The sequence below is a fragment of the Falco peregrinus genome, chromosome 4 (genome assembly GCF_023634155.1).
Source record: "Falco peregrinus isolate bFalPer1 chromosome 4, bFalPer1.pri, whole genome shotgun sequence".
Classification (NCBI taxonomy): domain Eukaryota; kingdom Metazoa; phylum Chordata; class Aves; order Falconiformes; family Falconidae; genus Falco; species Falco peregrinus.
The window spans coordinates 98278057-98296642 of NC_073724.1; the positions used below are offsets into that span (position 1 = coordinate 98278057).

The window sequence follows — 18586 nt, forward strand, 5'->3', positions numbered from 1 at the left end:
GAGGTGTGTGATGTCCGTCCTAAAATAACCCTTCCCGACCTGAAACTTTGCATGTCTGGTTCCCTATCACATCTCTGCTATAAAATAAGCTGTGTTCTGGGTGAACTATTTATTAAATACACAACTTTAAAATTAAAAAAAAAAAAAAGACAGACTTTTGAAAGAGTCTGCTTGTTTTTAAGTCACTGCACATCACAGATTTTGCCTGATCTGAGAACACCAATTGTATGGCCACAAGCAGACTTCATGGAAGACTCTCTGGCCTTTCTACTGGTATGCATCATGTTTAGTGCAATATATCCCAGATCCTTTGCGCTTCTGAAGGCTAAGAAGCTGTGTAAGACCTTTTGGCAGAAAAACTACTCATAGATCATGACAAGAGCATGAACAAGCAGGTTACATAACTGACAAGCTAGTCACATCTTGGTAGGCATAAAAACATTTATTTTCTTGTCACTTAGTGATATGACAACAGACTATACTTGCTTCTTTCAAGTCTCGCTGCAAAATATGCTTTGCCTGTGGTTGCTCTTCCAGCCATAAAGGGTGTACCGTAGAAGGGCACATGGCTCTGGATTCCTACGGTAAGGCTCCAGCTCTGAGGCTGCAGATGGCCACTGTCAGCAACAAAACTCATTTAAGGTATACCCACCTCCCTTCACAGCCCAGGCTGTGCGTTCCCACGTACTGCTGAACCCGACCTCCACCATGCTCTTTCTCCTCTGTGTCACTTTAGCGAAGCGAAAGGATCTCCAGCACAACGCAGGTTAACTGGCCAAGTCCAGGACGGGTGTATTTAAGCAGGTCCTCAGTACTGTCTCCTCTTCAGCATCATAGGGTGCCTTGCAGTGTGCATTGCTCCTCATCACTGACACGGCAGCAGCTGGAGGGCACTTCCATGCCGGTCCTGGGCATAGGGTCTGATTCCTCCTCTCCCGCAGACGTGCCTGCATTTATACTAGGTCTTTCAGGCGTGTAGAAAATATGTCATGTTCTTAGCAGACACTGCTGAAGCAGGAAATGCCTTAAATAAATATCTGGCCTTGCACCATGCAATACCAGAGCCACAGCCGTCTGCAGCACACCGAGATACGCATGTTCTCTGCTCATCCAGAACTGTTCCACGTTGTTCATGCACATTACAGCTCAGCCTCTCCAGGGAACACTGTGTTTGCTGTTACATTTGCACACCAGCCAGCGCTTTGCTTTCTGGTCTATGAATGGTGTATCCAGAAATTGGCTGCTACGCTGGTACGCTTCAGAGAGGATAATGCTGTCCTTTTCCCCGCTGTTTATTGTTTACCAGAGGTGCCTGATTTCCGACAAACAAAAGAGACGGATTCTGGGCAATTTAGCAATAATCAAGAGCAGGATGAGCAGGACAGCTTTACAATATGTACAGTACTGGTGTGTAGGGCTCAACAAAGGCCCGTGTCCTGGGCAGCTGGCTGACGCTGGGCCGTTAACACTGCTGCATTAATGGTAACAGCCACAAACCTTGTCTGCCCGGCAAATCGCAGTCAGAGAGCAAAGAAACCTCCAAACCAGCAACAGAACAACTGAATGGGAAGCCTATGACATTAAATACACAAAAGGGAAGCCTTGGGACTATGAGAAGGAATTGAGTACATTCAGCACAGAATGGGTACTCATTAGGGGACTACTTAAAAATCATTGACTAGTTTTGTCTACCAGAGTAGCTCTGTCAAAGTCAACACCGACATCAAAAGTTTGTGCAGATGAAGTTTACTCAGGTACAGAAAAGCAGAGCAAGACTTCCCACTTTGATCAGTTGCCTGGCTCTGCCTCTTGGTGCGGAAATCCTTCAGAGATCTTTTGGGGTTTCTTGTGTCACTTGATGGGATTGCCTCTGACATAGGGCATCATGTGAGCGGAGCTGTACAACTGAGGCAGGGTGGTAATACTAGGCATGGTTAGGATGCGTGTGGCAGAGTTTATTTCATGCCAGAAGCATAACATGTGGCATGCTCCCTACCTGCAGTGCAGTCCCAAGTGCTCTTGGTCCAGGACCCAGGTGGAGAACCCAGGTGATCTATTCCTCAGCTGCATTACACATGCAGAGCTCAAGACTGCGAACTGCTCTGCCCTGCAGATTCCCAAGATAGAGACTGGGCTGCTATTACTTACCACAGCACATAAAGCACCCCGTCCCCATCTCCTTCTGCACGCTTCCTTCCCTCCACCAGCCTCCTCCCCTCCTGTCCCCCATCCCGCCCTCCTTACAGCCAGTTATCCCTCAGCCCCCAAACCTGGCTGGAGCAGTGATGTGGACAGGGCTGTCAGCGTAATGCAGAGGAAGGGAAGAGGCGACACTAAGGTAAATACTCTGCACCCTCTAGCCCCCTCGTTACTTATGTCTCAATAAGCTAAACCGTTTCAGCTAATTTGTCTTAGTCCTTGATACAGGGTGCATGAAGGCATAGCCTGAACACAGCAGAGAGGCCTCTAACACATGGTCTGCGCTGGCATAATGTTAGTTGTTTGGGTAGAGCTCATTGAGCAGATGTAGATGTTTAAACTGTAGGTGTCCATTTGTGAGTTAGGCACCTTAGGATGCCGTTTCAAGTCGGAGAGAAATAGACACTTTTGGCATACGGTAGAATTTTACACTCAGTTGAGCTAAATTGAGCCTTGTAAGCTCCTGCTGCTCCCCACTGACAATACAGCAAGTCAGGCACGACTAGCTCACAGGTAAATGTCTGTATGGGACATTTCAAGTGACAGGTGAGATGAATCATATTTCGTATGGCTTTGTTTTGACATAGGTTTGCTACACGCTGTGGGGCTGCCAGGAGGGTGCTTCACAGGGCGCCTGGTGGGGCACGTTCTGGCAGGTAACCACAGAGGCCAGGGAGCCAGATTCAGAGGAGGAACAGAGAGATGCAGTGACAGACACAGCAAAACCCTTTGGGAACATGGCCACTGAAGCAACCATGACTTCATTAGACTTGCTCAAGATGCCCTCTAGCCTAGACCTTTCACCTCATTTAATGGTTTCTTGGCCTCAATCCCTTATAATTCTGAAATAAAAAAAAACCCCTCTTTTGACTCCTGTTTTCAAGCTAGGGCTGTTTGATTTGGAACACTGCATTGAAGTCTGTGCTACTGATTGATTTCAGGTTTATTATATTTTCCCCTTTGAAACATGCTACAGTAAAAAAAAAAATATCTGTACTTCGTCGTTTTTCATGTAAACCCCCCCCCCTTTTTTTTTTTTCAATCTTAGCAAATGCTCAGTCTTTTCCACTTCAATAGCTTAAAATTCTCCCCTGGGAGCCTTAAGCTCTTTAAATATTTTTAGGTTGCCAGATTTCTTATGTTCTCTCTCCAGGAAGCCAATTTTGTTTCTAAGCTCTTGAGAGTAGTCCAGCTTCATCTTTTGCGCACTCACTGCATCACAATAAAATGCTGCCTAATTGCTGCCTCAGCTGAGTCCCAAAGGTGCTGGAGTTTGTCTCTAGGCTACAGTTGTGGGCAATAAACTCTTCTCAGACTGGAGTTAAGCCTTTTTATTATTTAAATCTGAGTCATGTAAAATTAGTTTACTAGCAAGTAACCCACAAAGATCTAGTATGGAAAGAAACTCCCACATATTGTTTTCCAACACAATGAGAGAATGATCAGATACAAAGATCTGCAAGCAACTCATAATACAAGATGTAATAGACCAACATTTATTTCAGCCAAATAGAGATGAGAATGTTTCTGTAAGCTCAGGAGTTACTCTCAGACCTTGGCTGTTTGGTGTTCTTCAGCTTCAAATTGAAACTGGCGGTACGAAAAACTTTTTTCCTTCAGCTTATCCATAACCTGAAGTACCTATGAAAGAGGAAAGGCAGCTGTAGATAACAAATACCAGATGACCAAAAGCTTTCTGCTCTCAGTCTAGCACAACAGCCAGAGGATTCAGTGAGCATTTTGCTAGAAAACCATCAAGAATATACTAAGACTGGGTGGCTGCACCACCATCAAGCTTGAGAAGGGCCCTGCAGCAAGGGACAAAAGGACACTACAGGGAGCAAGAATGAGCAAATGCTCTTTTTCTCACCAGGACCATATTCAGCCATTCTCAGTAGCAGAAGATACCTGTTCACTGCATACACAGGCATTTTCTCCCTTCACGTTCTTTTTTTTTTAATCTGTATTTTAAAGTGCTTTTATTTCTGTTGTAAAATTAGGCTTCTGATGATAGAGCATACTCCACAGACATTATGGTAGAAAGACTTATTGATCATTTTTTGAGACTTTATTCTTTAAGACAGCACTTGCTTTGGGTGCATTTGGTGCTGTGTGCCCAAATCCATGGTCTTAATTAAGCAAAAATGAGGCTGGAAGAGATCTCCAGATTTTCTCAAGATGGTTAACCACCCTTTAATTAGAAAAGGTCAGACATGATAGCAGAGACCTGGCACAGCCTTTGTGGTGGTGTTGGCAGCACACTTGCAAGCTGGGACACTCGTGAGTGAGCACAGCACACGTCCACGTCAGGGCAAGATGATTCAAGCGGCTCCTTTTGTCAGCACAGAGTGCATGCGTAACAGGCAGATGGATCCATCTGCAGTAACTGTGAGGAGACCGTTCACCACACACCACACACTCGCTGTGCAGAGACCCCTCCGATTGCTGGGGTCTCTCATTCCTCATTTATATTTGTCTTGATCACTTCTTGAGAACATAATGGCAGACACGGCATGGACTGCAGGACCTTCATTACTAAGGGTGACACGTAAGACAGGGAGGATGCATGGGTCTGAAGTCGATTTTGGCACGCAGCAGTTAGAAAAGCTAGGACGCAAGTTCTGCCTTATTCAGATCAATGGGAATTTTGCCACTGATGTCAGTGGGATGAAGACTTCGCTCCACATGTCTGCTTGTAATCTGAGAACACGTATTCTACAACTCCTGGAGACTCAGGGAAAATGGGAGCCCACAGAGTTCATCCTAGATTCACTGTCTGAAATAAAACTACGTGGATTCTTTGTGCCCTTTTTAGTTATCTGTAAAACAAGTATGATAATGCTTTGAGTGCTAAATAATACAAGGTGTGTAGGAAGACGTAGTATCTTTTATTAGGCCAACTGAAATAGTTGGGGAAAAACAGACAAGCTTTCAGGCTTGTCTGAAATGCTTTGAGATGCTCTGATGAAAGGTGCTCGAGCTGTGCAAGGGATCATTAAATTACATTCTTCCTCTCTCTGGAAATCATTTAGTGATATTTCAAAGGAAAGATGCTGCACAGAAATAACGGATTCCTATTGCAAGTGCTGTCTGAAGCTAAATATCTTCCTTCCTCTCCCTTTATGAACTAATCTAACGAAAAATATGTTTTAAATTAACATGTTAAGAATAATTTTGTGGTATAGTCCTGTGAAATGTTCTGTGTTAAGGGTAACTCACAAATCCTTAAGCATACTTCAGTACACACAAACAAAATGCCTGGATTTCTGTGTAATGCCTTGCAGAAATTATGAAAGTATCACTGTAAAGAAATTAGAAAGCATGGAAGCTCTGTGCAAAAGGCACGTGGAAAAAAGAAAAAAGGCAGATATGAGTCAAAAACTACATTACACTTGTAAATGCTGCCTAACAAGCCCCCAGATTTTCACTATTGAGCGTGGGCACCATGCCTTCTAAAGCTGTGAGCCAGTTATTGTCCATAAAAGTGTGACAGAAACAACCATTTAACCCTCTCCTCTCCCTGATTTACCAGGAAGGAAAACAAACTGGGAGTGCTCGTTGGAAGCCAGCCAGGGGTGACAGACTCACAGCATTAAGGTATTGCAACTGTGAGTGCAGCAAGGTATATCAGTGCCATCAGGGGGGCAGCAGACCACTAAGGTAACTGGGGGCCATGAAGGGGTAGGTGAGGGAAGGTTTAACTGTACATAAATGCTACTAGTATTACTTTCCTAGTATTTAGTTCAGTGTCAAGACACAAATGATGCCAAGAACTGAGAAAATTGGGGGAGGGAATCTTTAAATATGTAAAAAGTAGTTGCAAAGATGGATGAAGTAAACTGTTGTTTGTGTCTATTAGAACAACATGCAAGGGGGATAAACTGCAGCAAGGGAGATTTACATTAAACCATGAGACAGCTGTCCAGGATTAAGGAAAATTAAGCATTGGTATAAACTACCTAGAGAGACGGTGTAACTTCCATCACTGGAATGTGTCAAAAATGGCTTAAATAAACATCATCAAAAATTTCATTACATATGATGGTCCAGTGAAGCAAATAGACTTGGGAGATTCATCTGAGAAAGGTTACAATATGTGACCAGGTTTTCCTGAATGTATTCTCTTTTTTCCCCCCGATAAATGTTGTTGAAGATTTTCTGTTCATGTGAGATTTTGAGATGCATTCCTCTGAAAATATTTGTCTAAGACCGGAGGGGCCATTTATCTTCTGACGTGCCTGTTCCTCTCCGCTGATCACAGATGCAGTCACAGATGACTGGCTTGGTGTGGACACCTACTTATTGAATCCATAAAGTCAGATGAGACAATTACCATCCTTAATGACAAATTGTGTCCTTTCTAATATATTCCTAGATAGAACACTCAAATCTTCATTATTCATTCCAACTATAATTACTTGTTGTGCATGTACGAGGTGGCACCCAAAACACATAATCATCATTATTTATTGTCCCGTATTAGTAATTTTATCACATTATACTTAGATGCCATATGGTGTGATGAAGAATATAATCAAGGTTTCCTATGCAGTGGATAGAAAGCTTCTAGACAACAATTAATATAATCTATTCCACTTCTGCATTCCATTCCTACCAAGAATATCACGGAAGTGTATGGTATCTCAGGAAGGAAAATTTTACTTTTAGATCTAAGAGCCAGCCAAAGATCTGCTGAGCTGCAGGCAGAGCTACAAACTAGGAACCTAAGTGGCTTTACTTTAGCAGTATGTATGAAACACTAAGGTGCTTCAGATATATAGTACTAACCACTTCTGTTCTCAAAGTCTGTATACAATTAACATGTACTCAGCTAATCTGTATGAACCTATGTGTTTATATTGTACTCATCCCACTGCAGGACTAAAAGTGGGCACTTAAGACATGTCTACACTATGTCCTACACCGTGGTCGAGGGAAAAAGCCTGAGTACCCAATTACCTCTGCTTAATTGTTAGCTCTCTCCTTGGGGACCTATTCAGGTACATCCCACGCATTCAAGATAAGGCACAGATCTTCAGTAGTTCACTCTTGGGATCCCCCCTAAATGGCAGTAAGGCCAAGAACATTGTATTTGGCTCCCTCAGACCCATTTTGTCTTTCAACGCTATTCCCGCAGGCTCTGCACTCTTAGAAGTGCAGAGGAGGGACACCACAAGGTGTGGACACAGCACTCTGTAGTAGCCCCAAGCTGCCGAAGTGTGAGTCAGCATGCACCACTGAGCCTTGAGATGGAAAATTGCTCCCTGTCTTGTGGGATACACACTTTGGAGCCACTTCCAAATAATGGCACAGGGAGTCCACCACGTCAGCCAGTGCTGCTCTCAACAGTGGTGCTGGAGGCTGCTTCTGTAATGTAGGAAGGTCCCAAGGACTGTGTCAGTAGGAGAGGGATCTCTTGGTATCTCAGGAAAGCAGAAACCCAGAATACAAACGCCAAAGGTGACCAGGAGAAACAGCACAGGACCACCTTCACCATCATTAGAAAACTGTAGAATATTATTCTACTGTACTTTTGGAATATTTTTTTTTAATAAACTTTGCTCTTCTTTTGTAACCCATAATTATGGAAGTCCCAATCTTGTATTTCCTTTTGCACAAGTACCCTCATCATAAATGTATTTCTCCACTGTAAAAGGATGTGAAGAGTTAAGGCTCTGCACTGATTTTGGCTGGGGTAGGGTCAATTTCCTTCATAGGAACAGAATGTTTTAGGTATTGCTGAGCAGCACTTACACAGCATCAAAGATGTTTCTGTTCCTCACACTGTCCCACCAAGTGAGTGGGCTGGGGGTGCACAAGAAGCTGGGAGGGGACACAACTGGGACAGCTGACCCAAACCAACCAAAGGGGTGTTTCATACCATATGACATCATGTTCAGCATATAAAGCTGGTGGAAGAGGAGAGAGGTCTGGAGTGACAATGTTGGTTGTCCCAAGTAACCGTTACATGTGATAGAGCCCTGCTTTCCTAGAGATGGCTGAACACCTGCCTGATGATGGGAAGTAGTGAATGAATTTTGTGAATGCTTTGGTTTGCTTGTGCGTGTAGCTTTTGCTTTACCTGTTAAACTGTCTTTATCTCAATCCATGAGTTTTCTCACTTTTACCCTTCCAATTCTACTCCCACATACCACTGGGCAGGGAGTGAGCGACTGTGTGGGGCTGAGCTGCTGCCTACTGGTGATAAACCACAACAGGCTCATTTTGTAACTTCATTACATTTAAAAATGCATCAAGCATGAAAATTAAACACAACACATCCATCCCCTCTCATACTTTTTTTTCTTTTCAGGTGATATAAAAAAATATTTGAACAAGGAAATGCACACAAGAAGACAACAGCATATATAGGTTTAGCTCCAGCTTAGCATAGACAAGTTTAGCTTTGGCTGTGCTTCCTTGTGGATTTTACCTTCTTCCTTACTTGATTCTTTAGGAATGGTTTCATTCTTATTTTCATGGAGAAGAACAAGAAAGAGGTGAGTACTTCAGCTAAAAGAAGCAATTAGCCAGGTTGAGATATGGAAGGTCACAGATAAATAAAACTGAACAATCTCTTCCCAGGTCATTAAGAAGCTTACCTGATGACTAGTGAACTTTAAAAAGCAGCATAAGATGCCATGCAGAAATTAATAACTATTAAAACTATTAGCAATTCTCTCACGTCATTGGGTTTGTGGCCAGCATGCCTAACACATGCTTGTTTTAAAAGCATACTGGTTTAAAACAGGACGGTTAATTCTGTAACATGAATTTTTTTAACTAAAAGAGACTGCAAAGTAGTGGTCACTAGTGGCATCAAATCTCTGAACTGTAACGACTTTTAATCAGAAAATAAAAGTTTTAGTCACATATTTGCAGCTGAGCCTGGGTGGTTTTAGAGGTTAGTATACAAGGCCATTGAACCTAGCTTGTTGTAGTCGGTAGTGCTTTATGCACAAGGAGCAGCCGTGCAGCCCGTGGGTGGGATTCAGCTGGCCAAATGTAGATATTTCATAGCTAATATGAATATCTCATGCCGGTCATACGAAGCATCATCTAAAAAGCCAGATTTTCCATTGATTTTGAAAAGAATCTAAGGCAACTAGCTCACGTGCAGATGTCTGCACTGTAAAACACTAAAATTAGGTAAACTGCACAGTGTGTCTGTGGAAACATCAGCAGCTCTTGGCTGATGGGTGGGGAACTTAAGCTACTCAAACTCGAATGCAGTTGCTCTGTTAGTGGCAACACCATGCTTTTAGGCTTATTTACAAAGTTTAGCACATATTTTCACAGTACATTTGTAAATCCTATAAATTATTTTGTTTAAACTATGACCCTTTTTTACATGGATAACAGAGATATAAGGCTATCTCTTTCTTACAGCGATGCAAACGATAAAAAATTTCCATGATATTTGTGAAACCCTAATATTGTAAAAATCATGTACTTGAACAGAACAATGCTCTGATACAGGAGTCAGTCTCCTTAATTTACATCTCAGAGTTAAATGTATCTTTTTCTTGGTGGCACACTTGGCAAACAGGTCCCTGAGTTCAACACCTAATTTCTGTCTCTTGCTAAAAGCTCATCACTTCCTCATCTATGCAGGTTTAACCATTTACAAGGTCACATGATGAACAAGATCTGAGACAGGACCTAGGTTAAAAGTTACATCTTCTTTTGCAGGGTTCTTTTTAACCCAGGTGATTTCACCAACCTAGTCGACAGTGCCACCACATCAACAGCTGTACTAGCACAAGCAACAGAGTGATATGTAAAAGCAGAGGGCACGAACAAGTTTTGAGGGGCGGAGATCAGTTGTCAGCTTTGTTGCCAAGGAAAAGATGCAAAGAATAGCACAGAACAGCATTCAAAGTTGAAGAGGCTCCTCCAGATGATAATTCAGAGCAGAAGCCTAACTAACTTCGAATTGCTCTCTGGAGCAGCCTCTCTCAGTCCTTCAACTATGCAAGGCATCTAGGGAGACAAGCCTCCTAATTTAGGCATCTAAGTTAGGTGTTTAAACATAGGCAGTGAATATCCCTCCCTGAGAATGAGATGTTATAATTTTAAATGTTTAACCAAAGCTGTGATACCAATGTCTGTTCTTTTAGGAGATAGTGTTCTTTGTGCCACTGATCCTCCCTCTACTAACACAATCATGTTTCTCATTTATTAAATAAATGAACAACATTAACAAAATGCACATTGTCCAAACACAGTCCAAATTTTGAAGTTAAAAAAAGATTCCCAATTTTACCCTCAAAATACAAACCAGATTAAGTTGTTCACATGGAAACCACTGCATGTTCCCTACAGTCATCACATCAGGGGGCCAGAAAGGGAAGAGATTCTTCACAATGATCACCAGCATATATTTAACTTTCTTGATCTCCCTAAACTTTTTTTTTTTTTTAAGTTCTCAATTGAGAACTTTGGCTAAACTTTTGTCTCCAATTACATCTTGCCATTACTACACTGCTCCTACCTACTGAACTTTCTACATACTCAGTGATGGGCGTTTAAGAAGTTACTGATAAATGACAGAAGTTGGCCTTCCAACGCAGATGCACGGCCTCCAGTATGTTTACCTCCTGCCTTGCAGAACCTTGATACTCAGGCACACACCAGAACACCAACTTTCAGTGCATCTTTCTTCAACATAACCACCAACGCTGCCATTGATCACAGCCCTATTCAAAGGACTATTTGAGACAAATCTGGAAAGGATTACCGATATGTCAAGGAATACTCCTTAAATGTAGCTATCTTCTGTCCTGGATGAATGTGTTTACAGGAGCAGATTGTTAAAGCCAATTCATCTTCTAGTATCTCACACTGCAGAACTGCAACTAACATGCCTAAGAAATCAAAAACACTGGGCAATCCATTAATATGTATTAGACTGTGCTCTGTTTATTCTAGTGGTTTGGCCACCTAAACAGTGTGTGCAAAAAGGTGCTCAACAGCACCCTGATTTGAAACTGTCACTTTTAAGTCATAAAAGTATCTAGAGGGGAAGGAGAATATATACCAGCATGACTTAAAATTAATGGTTGTGTCTGAGTTAACAGGCTCAACTGATGTAACTGTCTGGCTCAAACTATCAAAGCCTAGTATTCTATGGTTTTGTACCACTTAGCCCTCATCACTTCAATGAAACAGCTGCCTATGGGCCATACATGGTATTACAACTGTGCACAGAAGCAGGTGCTCCAAGTAGCGGTCATTTCATGTGTGCAGACCAGGCAGCTTGATGCCAGATGAAATCTTTAACAGCCAAGTTCTGCCTACCTTCTCCTTAGCAGCGGCACCAGCTGAGTCCATCTTTTCTACCCTGATACTTGCTACCAATCTAAATGGAACTCAGTTACTATTAAGAGTGCCACTGTTGCAAATGCAACTGAAACTGGCCAATGAGGTTCAAAATTCAGGCAGTGGGACAGACTGTGTGCTCCAGAAGTGTCACATCTTTAACAAACCAGCTCAACATTCACACCCTACCATGAAAGAGACATGCTGCCAAACATTTTTTTGCTTAATAGTGCATCACGGGAGACTTCCTCTCAGTTGTCAACCCTACCAGACTGATTCAGGGAACTTTGCCGCTTGATACTGTCTAGTGGGCTGCTACAGGACTGAGATGATATGAATAAACTTTTCTTTCCTTGTTCTGGTTTTCACTTAACAGTTGTTGACACACAGCTCCCTGGGCCTGACTCTACTTTCTCCGAGGTTTCTGTCCAAGTCTTCCTGTCTTTAACTACTGTAAGCCACTTTCTTATTCCTTCTCCAAAAAATAATGCTCTAACATATGCAAAATGCTTCTGCATGTTAAGTATATACAGAAAAGAAACACAGTATCCTAGTTCCTCTTAATTTCTTCTGATTTCTGTCCAGAGACTCAAAGCAGAAGAGCTGGGTTTTTTCAACCTCATGTGGGCTTGCTTCAACCCATCTTAATCCTCTCTTCTACCTGTATTTTCCGTTAATCTGGCATTGGCTTGTTCTTCATCATTTTAATCAACCTAGTCATAACTGCCATGACAGCTTTCTCTCTACATGGCTCTAACAATGCAATGAGCACGTTAGGTAGGACTCCTCTCACCTACCTTTAGGCATCTACAGTGCAAACACTTAGATTTATGCCGATAAGCTAAGTCTGTTATAACCACTGGAAAAAATTAAACACATTCAGGGCACAGTCCACCTGGGTCAAAGCGGGAATTGTATTGCCGAAGTACCTCTCTCCCCCCACCTTACCAAAAAAACTTAAGAGGAAAGCTAACTCACAGGTAAGGGTCTGCAAGACAGTTGTCTACATTTGGTCAGATAAATACAAGCACCTGCATCCATTCCTACCCTAATTTTCTGACTTAACTGAAATCTCATTTGAAAAATCAACTGTTTTCCCTTGAACTGCTGTCTATTAGCAATTCACTGCATTTTGAGATGCACCTTGTATGGAAGATGTTGATTAAATCCTTCTGTGTTGCCACCCCATCACAATTTCTCAAGGTTCAGACTCTGAGGTTCTTTCGTAGTACAGAAATTGGTGTATGTGTCATACTGATTAATATCATACCTTAAAAATATCGACACAGAAGACCAATTACTGTATGTGCATGAAAATTAAATTGCTACTGATGCCTTTACTGAGTTGTGCATAACTTCCCTTGGAAGGTTAATGTCCACGAATACGTAACATGCACCTTCTTTTCGCTATTGCTTCCCTACTGTTTTTCACCCTCCATTATTCCAGCATTTCTGAAAGTAGCCTGTAACACCTTTGGTAAAGAGTTATGTTTGCATGTAGGCATTAAAGATTATTAAGAAGGCACAATAATTCCTGTAGTCTAGCTAAATATAATTGCAAGGGGAAGGGAAGATAAAAGCAAAGGGCAGTTCGTAATTCACAGACATGTATGTTTTCAACCTTCTCTTGCAGAAGTTTGTGTGTGGGAGGAGGTAACAAATGATGCTCTCTGCTACTTTGTGCTAAAAGCCTGTGCCAGCCATCTGAGTTAAGACACAGTCTACGGAATTTATGTAACGATAACCAAATCAATTCAGAAACCAGTTTTGTTAATCTGACACAGACCCTAAGAGTGGATAGCTTTAAACTTATCTGACAGTGTCTGCAATTACTCTAGCTGGAGACACCTTTGAACCAAATCAAATGTTCATGGCAGAAGTGTTATATTAATTTATATCGGCTTCTGATTGAACTGACTAGAATAAATCAGAGAGAGAGGGCACACAATCAGCTCTGCTGGCAGATTTGCAGATTGCTGGAAAGGGGCAGGATAAGTCTCTGGGGTTTGGCTGTGAGTAATGCTCTCCTCCACCAACACAGCTGGAGCCTGCATAACCACTGCCGCTGACACCCACCAACATCATGTCTTATACATGAAGTGCTAGTTTTATAGCCTCTATCAAAAGATACAAAGATGTAAGCCGTGAGAATATACTCATAGTAGAACAAGCTTCAGTTGCCTAAGGGGTCACCCCCCCTCCCAGCAATGTCTTACCTTCTCTTTGCCTGAAATTATTGACTCACAGCAGTCGGTGGAATGAAACGCACACGCTAGTCCTAGCTGCTTCAATACCAGGTCCAGCAAATTAGATTAGACTGCTGATAAAGATGACTTTAATGTCATACTTTGTATTAAAATGGATTAGAAACATTAGTGTTCCAATCCAGGGACTGTTGTGGAGGCAGGAACCTTCAGTAAGGAGGCAGAATAGATGGTCGAGAAGCAGTATTTTTTGCATTGCTCCAGCCAGATCTGCTGGAGTCTGACTTCAGCAACAGGAAAGGCTATGAAATTTCACACTCACAACCATTCATTTACCTTATTAGCAAGTTTATGAACTACTGACTGCCTGGCGGGACTAGATGACCTCCTGAGGTCCCTTCCAACCTGAATTATCCTATGATCCTTACATAAACCTAGCGTGCAGGGCTAGGAACCTGGAGATGTGGTTCTCTTTCTGCTGACCCAGTCATGTAGTAGATCTTGCCAAACTGCGCAGACCAATGCTTTCCCTCTGAGAGGTCTAACTAGGGTGACGCTGCTATTGCTCTGTCGTTGAGCAACTACTTTTCAAAGGGAGAACAGCAGTAGTACGGGTACCCTCTTCCACTATGAAGCCGCTCCACTTGACTCAAGAATTACTAAAAAAAATGGATGGGGAAAAAAAGTCCCTAACCAAACATACAGGGATTATGACTCAATAACCAGCCTTCTCTGTGTCACCTAATGCGATAAGAGGTATATGGTCTAGTGGGAAGAGACATTATAGCAGTGCTGGGAGCAGGCTGCTTATGATCTGATCTCCCCAAGAACTGTTGAGCTCTGTAGAGTCTGCACAGCATCTATGCTTCTGCGTATGCGAAAAACCAGCAGGAATTGATGTCATGGGCAGGCAAGTTCGAAGAAATGTGGAAAAGGGGAAGCTGGAGTTGCAGCTGTTACGAATTCATCACGATTTTGGCCCCAGTTCTAAAATACGCACAAAGGCATAAGAATCTCCACATGATTTTGAGGGAAGCGAGATCTGTAGATATATGAGTGACACATTCACACATGCTGTATTGTTTAAGAGGCACACTGAGCTTTTAGTTTCAATCCCTGCTCTTTCACTTGTGTCAGCTAAACGTTTCTGAGAACCCTACTGCGAGATACAACCTCACGCTGCTACCTTAAGGTAACGACAATTGACATTTTCGGGAGAAATCACGTGGCATTCTTGGGAGCCATCACAAGATCACCATCAGTGGGACACTCCCAGAGCTGTCACAGGGCAGCTCCAGCCGTAAGGACTCACTGCAGCGGTGCAGCTGGGGGCAGTCAGCTCAGGTCCGCTGGGACCTGCGGGCTGCTCCTGCCTCCCCGTCTCCTCCGCCTCGCTCGTGCCTGCGGCAGCTCTGCAGGATCGGCCAGTTCTGGAACGCGATCCCGCTGAGCTCCGGCGATGTTTCGGAGGGGCATGACTGGCTTTCCACCAGATCAGAGAGCACGCTCGCCTCGCCAGATGGCAACGTGTTACTGCGGTGTAAATAACCAACAGGAAAGCACAGCCACGGTCAGAGAGGCAGGCAGGACCGCCCCTTTCGGTGGCAATACGGACACGGGCTGGCTTGCACTGACGGTGAAACGCCATCCTCAGAGGTCCCCAGCCGCACCGCTCCGCTGGCGGGCCAGGCTGCCCGCGCTCGCTGCGGGGCACACGCTGGAGAAGCGGCGGCGACGCTCACTGTCGGCGGCGACACACACCGGGCGGTGCCGGGCACGGCTGCGGTCCGGGCACAGGCAAATCCCTGCATCTGTCCCGTCACCGTTACACTGAAGCAACGACACCCGCCAGCGGAGACGGTGCCCGGCCTCGGTGCGCGCCCCCGCGGGGGGCAGGCGGCCCCTCCCGCCGCTGAAGCGAAGCGGGACGGTTCGTACCGGAGGCGCGTCCGGCCGCCGGCCCCCGCCCAGCCCGCAGCCGGCCCCCGCCGCCGGGCCGCCCGCCGCCGCGCTTGGCCCTCGCCCTGCGCCCCGCCCGGCAGCTCCCGGGCACAGATCCCCCGGGCACCGCCGGAAGGCGGGCGCTGCCGCCCCCGGGCTCGCAGCGGGATGTCCCTTTGTGTGAAGCTCGCCGGGACAGCGCCGCCCTCTCCTCCCGCCGCGGCGAGGCCGAGGGGCGCTCCGGGGAGGCCGCAGCCTGGCCGCCCGCCAGCTCGTTCCGCAGCGGGCCCGGCACCGCCCGAGGGCCCGGCGGGCTGCCGGTGGGGGCGGGGTAGCGGGACGCCGCGCCCCCCCCTCCCCGCGCCCCGCCGCCGCCGCCATGGCAACCGCCCGTTGCCACGCGCGCGCACCCCCCACCCGCCCCGGCAACCACCCGTCGCCGCGCGCGCGCGCCCCCCCCGCCCCGGTCCCCTCACCCCCCCCCTACCCCGCTCTGACAGAGCAGAAGCGCTGCGCCCCCCTCCCCGCTCCGCTCCCGCCCGCGGACACGCACCCTGGCTCTCCCAGGTAACGGCAGGGCCCGGCTACAGGGCGGCCCCTCACGGCGCTGCCCGGGGCGGGCGGCGGCTCGGCCCTCGGCCCAACGGCCGCCGTCCCGCCGCGCCGAGGGAGGTGGCGGACGGAGGGGGGGAGTAGCGGCGAGAGGCTGGCGGCGGGCAGCGCCCGGCGGAGCCTGCTGGGAAGCGTAGTTCGCGCCCCCCGCCGGGCGCTGGGGACTGAGGGGAGAGGCGGCGGGTGGGAACTACAAACCCCAGTGCGCTCGGCTGGGGGGGGAAGGGGGACCGCGGCTGGCCCCCGCGGAGGGGACTGTTGTGAGGTGGTAACGAGGGCGCTGAGGGGATTTGTCTCTCCGGAGCCGCCTCTGAGGGGATGGTGGGGCCGGAGCGCTGCGGGCGGGGGGCCCGGCTGGCCCTTTGCCGCTGCCGGGGGCGGGGGCTGGAGGGAGGGGCAGCGTGGCGGGGGAGCGCGGTGCCTGCGGGGGTGTGGGCGCAGGGGCGGGTGCGGGGCGGACCGGGGCGGGGGTGGTGCAGGAGGAGGAGGAGGAGGAAGATGCTGGAGGAGGGGCGGGATGCGAGGGGGGGGCGGTGGCAGCCGGGGCGGGGCATGCGGCAGGCCGGGTGGAGGGCTGCAGGGGCCGGCGTGCTGCGGGAGGAGGGAATGCAGGGGTGGGGCTGGGTGGCGGCAAGGAAAGGATCGGATGCTGTGTGGATGCGAGTGGAGAGGGCTCTGCTGGAGGCTGAGGAAAGCATACAAGGAAGGGGGCACATGGGAACAGAAGTAGACCGATGAGAGGGGAAAGATCTGCTGGAGAAAGAGTGGCTGAGCAGATGCAAGGGGAGGGCTGTGCAGAAGGCAGAGTAGATGGGAGGCTGGGTAAATGGAGATGGAGGAGGCAGTGGTCAAAGAAAGCCAGGAGCTGGTGGCCCTGGAAAGTTTCCCCAACCAGTTTACTTCATAGTTCGCAGTTTCATGTGACCTACTGCACTTAGGCTCTGTTGAGCTTCTTGCCCTAGGTCATCTTTACGTGCACAGACATAGTGTTACCTTTTAGAATAATTCTGCTTCATTTCTATTGTGCCCACGTTTCTGTCACGATGGCAGTGTTGCTGTTTGTCTCTTTCCCTTCTCCGTGTCCTCTGATGACAAGTTATAGTGTTATCCTTTATCTTGTATTCTCCAACAGGCATGAGGGGGAATAAAATTACAGTTCCTGTGTTCCATACCATATTTCAAATATACATATTTATGGTTGGCATATTAGAGGGAGTTATTTTTTTCTTACTGAAAATCTGTATCTTAAAAGGATCAATGCATTAGTGCTCCCTTGTGTATGCTGAATATTGAATGTCTATTCCTTATACAGTTTCAAATGTCACAGACATAGGTTTCTTTCCAATGGATGTTTGATTTTTATTGCAGTTGAAGGGTTTTTTGCAGTTTCTTTTTTTTTTTTTTCATTCCACCTACTCCCATGTCAGATACATGCTAGGCAGGCTTAGGCTTCTTGCAGCTCCTGGTACATGCCAGGTGCAGAAGTGATCATTGCTGCTGCAGCATGCTTCCAGGGTGCTTTGCTCTTGGAGACTTGGGCTTATGAGCAGGTGATGGAGAGGAATGGATCCTCCTGCCCTGAGCTATTCACGATCATAGAATCGCAGAATGGTTTGGATTGGAAGGGACCTTAAAGATCATCTTGTTACCGAAAATTGTAACTAAGAAAACTCTCCAAACCAAATGATAGTTTAGAAAGCTGACAGTGGTATATTGCAACACTGGGTGCACAGGGCATATTTCCTCCTAATGTGCACACCAAGTGACTCGAGGGCACACATTATATACAATAGAGTACTTGGCATATTCATAGTACATTACATATTCATTTTCATTTACACAGAGGATTGGTTACAAGTTTCTTGCTTCTAATGCAAATTAGTATGCATCCTCAGACAGCACTAAAGTTTTTTAACTAACTACACATGCTCCCCAAGTGGGGTTTTGCCCTCTTTTGCGGGGGAGCTATTTGAGTTGGAGGTCGCGATTTCTCGCTATGACAATTACCTTTGTCCTGTTTACTAATTCTCTGTGTATTGTGACACCTTATCTGCTTGTCTCTTCATTTGGCCAGAACTTTCTCACTTGGAGATAATATATATTATTGTATATTTCTGCATAATATAGATAATGGTGTTCTTTTCACTATCTGTTCTTTGTTTCCCAAGGTTGACTCCCTTGATTAGAAGTCCTTTCATTCATCAATTTTGACGACTTTAGAGGGTCAGCTTGACCTAAACTCTGTGCACAGATTTGTTTAACATATAGTTAAACACTAAATCCAAGTTTGATAATCCCAGAGTTTAGGC

At 45.9% G+C, this 18586-nt stretch overlaps 1 protein-coding gene and 1 long non-coding RNA gene across 8 annotated transcripts in view; one reads left to right on the top strand and one right to left on the bottom strand.

Moving 5' to 3' along the window:
- Positions 1-423: 423 nt before the first annotated feature.
- Positions 424-12749, bottom strand: LOC114011340 (uncharacterized). 2 transcript variants are annotated; one of them, XR_003553193.2, is made up of 2 exons: positions 12664-12749; positions 424-3840 (listed from the first exon to the last, which is right to left on the bottom strand). It is a non-coding gene; the product is annotated as an uncharacterized LOC114011340 (long non-coding RNA). The 2 variants fall into 2 exon arrangements; XR_003553194.2 differs by having other exon boundaries at positions 424-5018; positions 12664-12745.
- Positions 12750-15519: 2770 nt separating this feature from the next.
- Positions 15520-18586, top strand: part of KATNAL1 (katanin catalytic subunit A1 like 1) — a 38645-nt gene continuing 35578 nt past the window's right edge. For 2 of the 6 annotated variants that reach the window (XM_055801943.1, XM_055801948.1), the window contains exon 1: positions 15520-15654. The gene's annotated coding sequence lies outside the window, so the exon portion shown is untranslated. Of the gene's footprint in view, positions 15655-16212; positions 16543-18586 lie in introns of those variants that run through there. The other 4 variants (XM_055801944.1, XM_055801949.1, XM_055801942.1 and 1 more) reach the window with 2 other exon arrangements.